The sequence below is a fragment of the Maylandia zebra genome, linkage group LG7 (assembly GCF_041146795.1).
Source record: "Maylandia zebra isolate NMK-2024a linkage group LG7, Mzebra_GT3a, whole genome shotgun sequence".
Classification (NCBI taxonomy): Eukaryota; Metazoa; Chordata; class Actinopteri; order Cichliformes; family Cichlidae; genus Maylandia; species Maylandia zebra.
The window spans coordinates 43630406-43636405 of NC_135173.1; the positions used below are offsets into that span (position 1 = coordinate 43630406).

Sequence of the window (6000 nt, forward strand, 5' to 3'; positions counted from 1 at the left end):
GTGTAAAATTGTTATTTGGATGAATGATTAAAGATGCACATTGTTTTGAGAGAAAAGGCGGTGTGTGTGTGAGACGATTATGAAAGTATTGCATGGATGATGTTACAAAACTGAGCTGAAAGAAAGGTGATGTGTGGAAAATTGTTAATTATCCTGATGTCTGAAAGAGCTCTGCTGAGCACGCTGAAGACTGTGATGTGAATGCTTACAAAACCAAAGAGCTTAGTATATTTAAAAGTGTGTGTGCGTGAAATAAGGGTGCATTGTTTTTAGATCAAGACTTAGCAGAATTACAGAAGGTTTATAGACTGTAAATACAAAAAAAACAAAACAAAACAAGAGTTCGATTAGCCTGTAGAAACAGGAAAGAGAGAAACAGAAAAATATGAGTCTGTGTGGCTGTGTGTGTGTGACAGGAAGCAGTGTGTGTGACAGGAACTTTGCATGCCCATAAAAGGAAACTGGCTGGTGTGTGAAGTGTGCACCCAGAGAGAGAGAGACGAGTTAAAATCTAGGCAGATGAAGCTAATGGATGTCTTAAGAGAAGAAATGAAAAGGATATTAATTGAATGTTTTAGTGTGTCAATACAGGTGGACTCTTCTCAACCTGAAAACGTGAGTACAGCGGCAAAATCATAGATTAACAGAATTGGGAGGAAAACAGGCTTTGGCTTAAAATTTGACAGCTTCACCTCTCATTGTCTCCTTATCCTGAGAAGAAGCTTAAAGGACAGTCAATCTCCTGATGAAGACAGAAGACAGACAGAACACCGTGTACTTGAAGAATTAACAGCAGGCAAAAAGACTGAACTATAACACTGACGACTCCAGCAGCAGCATGTAAGAAAGCACGTGATGCAACATGCATGCTGATTTGGGCCTGTGTTGAGCTGCGAGGCCCCACAGGAAACTGAGAACAGTGAGAGGTGAACCTGGACACCATATAGTGAATGCATATGAGCTAAAATTGGATTGAAGGCTGAATTCATGGAGGTTTAGGAATGTCCACCACATCACAATAAAGAGGTAAAAAAAATGTAAAAAATAAAGAGAGAAACTAACTAACAATTAGATTATTGAGTAGAAAACACATATATAAATGGTTACATGTGAAATTATTTTTGGGGAGAAGCAGAATTGAAATAGTTTGAATCCACAGCTCAGTGCAAAGAGGCATGAGTTAAACCTGATGATAAAATACATATGCAATGAAGAAGCAGCTTACACTCCATTAACATAACCACATAACATGAATGCAAGGAAGAACACGCTTACATTATCAATGTGAATACATTAAATAAACTGGTATTTCTGGCCGGAGAGAGAGAAGTGGGTCGTTTAAGCACTCATGATAATAATGAAAATGTCTCAGTTTTGTTATTTTAAGGTGCAAAGCAGACCTGGATCAATTTTCCACATGCAGCAGTCGGAAGAAAGTTATAGGTTAACATCACTGGAAACGTTCAGGCCAAGTTTCTGGCTGAACTGTTTACAGCGCCATGTGTCACTAAACCTGACAAGCGAGCTCTAACCCCTGGCTGAAGACAAGGAATGCTGTTATTTAAGGTGGGAAATCAAAATTTGGGTTAGCAAGAAAAACTGACTGCTTACGTGGGAAAATTGTGAAGGAGTCTGAAACATTGCAAAAAGAAACATATACAAAATCACACACACAAACAGAAAATGCATTAACCTTACAATCACGAGAGAGCTCATGAAGATTAGACACCATGTTGAGCATGTGAGTCTGTTTATCGGTGTTAAAATAGTGTGAACACACTTAAACCCTAAAGTTGAGGAATAGCTCAGGAAAGTTTCATGACAAGAGAGTGACGTTGGTGAAAATGAAAAGTGATTAAAAGCTTCAAGTAATTTTAAAATAGTGAATTGGAAGTGCTCTTGTGTCGATTGAGCAAAACAAGTGATTACTCTAGGAAGGAAATAAAATAATTTAATAATGTGGTAAGATTTAAATGTGCCTTTCTCTTGTCACGGTAACTTCCTGAGATATGACTCAGTATTCAAATTAGCTGAAATGAGTGGTGAGAAAGAAGCTTCCTGTGTGGCTGTGTGTCAGAGACTTTGAATGGAGGAAACATAGCAGAGGCTGAGAAGAATTAGTTGGTGAAATATATAATGGTAAAATAACATAATTAAATAAGGTGGTCAGGTCTGTTTAGAGGGGCAGATTTGGACAAGAAATTTATAATTTAGTGATGACACATTGTTATAACGTGTTTATATCTTATGCTAAATCTAAGTATGTTAAAGTGCTTATAGGGGAACATTATTGTGTGCAAACTGTGTGGCTTTTAACAAGATTTTCTGTGTATTTAGCAGGTGAAATTATGTTGATATTATTGTTGTTTGAGTGATGGTTTGATTGTGTCAATTAGGTTTGGGTTGTTTTCTTACTTTAATAGAGGGAGTTTTATTAAATATGGCCGTGTCTAGAATTGGGCCCTTTAAAATTGTAACAGTGCACTTAGAGAAAACCTGTCAGGTGATTATGTGTCGTGTTTTGATAAGCTAATAATCAGCTCTCTTTTTCTCATTTTTGTTGTAAGCAGGCCTGCAAGATTGAATTAACAGCGCTGAAAAAAAATTTGGGACAGCAAATATAAGGTGACCTTTTCCAGATTACAACTGGCTGAGGAAAAGGCTACCTGTGGGAACCTGGGAGTTCCTGTCTAAAAGGATTGCCGCGTGTCAATCCAGACCAAAAATGATAGACAGTTGTTTTTTCTTTTGAGTGAGTGTATGTGAATGAGTGAATGTGGGTTAGCATGAATAAAGGGGGACAAACAATTGACTAGGTTGGGGAGAGAAAGGGGATGCTTTGCAGACTTAATGTTTTGGCTGCTGATTTTGGGTTGCTGATGTTAGCTTTGAGAAAATTCTGTTTTATTGACTGGGTTTAGATTATGGTACTAGATTATATTGTTGGGAAAATGCCAAATGCTAAAGGGGAGAAACTTTTTGGTAGAACTCATGCCATTAACAAAATAGGCCACTGTAGAAGTCAATTAAAGTTTATAGAGGAAAATAGTGGGAAGCAAAACTCACTAAAATTAAATTACACTACCAAACATTATAAGACGAATTATGTGTGTGTTTGTGTGTCTGTGTGTGCAATAATTCCTACCAAGCAGAAATTGTAACTGAAATTTGTCAAGTTCTCCACTTCTTCCATGTATACCTTTCCATATGTCTCCTTCACGTTCACATGCGTATATTTTGACTTGCTTATACTGACATTCATTCTTTTTCTCTCCAGCACATACCTCCGCCTGCTCCCTACTCTCACTGCAGATCACAATCTCGTCTGCAAACATCATAGTCCACGGAGACTCCTGCCTGTCCTCGTCTTTCAACCTGTCCATCACTCTTGTAAACAAGGAGCTTAGAGCAGATCCCTGATGCAATCCCACCCCCACCTTGAGCACATCTGTAACTCCACCTCACCATTCTCGCTGTTATCATATATGAGCTGCACCACTCTCACATACTTCTCTCCCACTCCTGACTTCCTCCTGCTGTACCACAGCTACTCTCTTGACACCCTATCACATGCTTTCTCTAGATCCACAAAGACAAAGTGCAACTCCTTCTGACCTCCTCCAGACTTCTCCATCAACACCCTGAAAGCAAACACTCCATCTGTAGTGCTCTTTCTCAGCATGAAGTCAGACCGCTGCTCACTGATAATCACCAACCTTCGTGGTATGGCTCATCAGCTTTTATCGCTCTAGTTACTACAGCTCTGCACATCGCCTTTGGGCTTAAAAATTAGTACCAGTGCACTTCTTCATCGATAAATTAACTTCTGAAGCATGAAAAAAATTGCAAAAAAATTCAATTTTTTTTAATATAGATTTCTTTTGTTTACTGAACTTTCTGACAAATTGAAAAAATAAATTAAATATCAAGTTACATGTATAGTTTTTTCCAGTTTATTTATCTTCAACAAACAATAACATATCACTGAGTTAGGGTTACAAAAAAAAACCCTTGATGATGTAAATGTTTTAAAAACTTCAAATATGATGCATTTTATGTGCTTTACAGGATTAATATTTAAATATGTGTGAGGCCATTTTAGCCTATTTTTTCAGCTGTAGCACCAGGTGGGTTTAATGGTGTGAGAACAAGTAAACAAGTAAAACCCAGGCATGAGCTCCATGCAAATTTAATAATAATGTAATAATAATAGGTCCGTGGTTTAGGATCATATTACAGCATACAGGTTAATAAAAATTCAAAATTTATTGAAGATTAGAAGAAGAAAAAAATCAGGGTTTAAGAATTTGTATTTCCTACTGATGTTAATCACAAAAATATTCATAAAAAGAACTTTAGACCAGCCTGACTAAAGGGCAAAGGATCTTCCAGGAATGGTGAGGCTATTTTCAGAAGGTGAACATAACCTGCAGAGCTGCAGCAAAACCATGCCAGTGTACCCTGACTTGAACTGGTTTTGTAATACTGAAAATGAAGGGTTAAAGTGGCTAACTAAAGATTTCCAACTTCAGAAGATGCATAATCATGAATGTAGCCTGAACTGTTTACCCTGAATTGTTTATTCATTAAACAAACAAAAAAAAAAAACACGTTTTAACCTTTAGATGTACTGACTCACTCTTTTGCTCTTTAAGATGACATTAACATCATGCTGGGAATGCAGTGTACTAGCTTACATTGGCAATCAATATGTGACTGGAAGAAAATGTCTTCAGAGATGATGAAGTCAAAACCATTTTGGTTATAATTGCAAGAAATGAAGAAATACATGATGGAACTAATGTAGGTCTGAAATCAATGAACCCAGTTATTCCACACTGTTATGCTGCATAATTAAAGTGCTGTGAAAACTCTGTTATCCCAAATCCATCACCCTCCAACCTTAATTTTGCCCCCCCTCCACCTGCCATTGTTCTCATTTTTACAACACCATTATTATTTTCATACGACTGTTGTCCTTTAAAGTGTGTCCATAACATGCATTATGTAAATGCTGTGAAAAATATGTGAAGATGAATTTGCCTTCAGCACACTGATTTAGACTGCTTGATTTCTTCCTGAGACAAAATTCTGACATCCTCCTAAAATGTCATGCAGTGCCCGGGACTTCATCTTTCTTAAAAGAAAAACACAAGTGAGCACTGAGTTTTGTACTGATTATGAAAAACGACTTTGACATGAATGGAACGTATCCCAGATGACACTAACATCTGTACTATAAACATGTTGAAAACAGCAGCTTCTGCTAGTGACTTTCTCAGCTAAAATGAAGACACCACACTTCCAAATCTCATCCATTCCCTCTGTTGTTGAATATATACATTTTGATTATAGCAGTCTGTTAAAGGTCAGTCTGCGAGCTCAGTGTCAGTCCATCATACTGTATGTAGCCAGTAACAGGCTTAAAAGCTTTGCATGATGAACTCCGTCGACACTATCTTAGAGTGCTTTTCATTTAAACGCAGTGACATCTTTTTAAGCACTTGGGACCTTTATTAATCATGAGTGATTTTAAAGAATATGGCAGTCAGAACTCTGAATTTAAAATCCCAATTACTGAATGGCATTAACAATTACTGTCTTTCTTTACAAATGCTACGGTACTATGCCACTGAAAGCTCATTCAAACAAATGTATTTTGATGTTAACTGGGCTCATTTCTTGATGGAAGATGTTACATTTTCTAAATAAATATTTATGCAGATGTTATAGTCGACTCTATTTAATTAATATGTTTTAAATTTCATTCATTTAATGTATGATCTTCTTTATTATTACTTATATGAGCCAAAGTTTTAGACACAACATGTCAATGTGGAGAAACCAGTGTGATTTTCACTTTGGCATAGCTTATTTTTAGACATGCATTTAAATAAAAAAAATAAAAAAATAAGATTATAATACCCATTTCGGGAGCCATATGTTTGGTACCCCATCATGCTTAACCACTGCAATATGCTTTATGTCACTTTCTATTCA

The 6000-nt window shown here is 36.7% G+C and overlaps 1 long non-coding RNA gene across 1 annotated transcript; it reads left to right on the plus strand.

The window, feature by feature from the left end:
* Positions 1–530: 530 nt before the first annotated feature.
* On the plus strand, positions 531–5700 carry LOC143419707 (uncharacterized). Its single transcript, XR_013099720.1, has 3 exons — positions 531–615; positions 720–1026; positions 3278–5700. It is a non-coding gene; the product is annotated as an uncharacterized LOC143419707 (long non-coding RNA).
* The last annotated feature ends 300 nt before the right edge of the window (positions 5701–6000 follow it).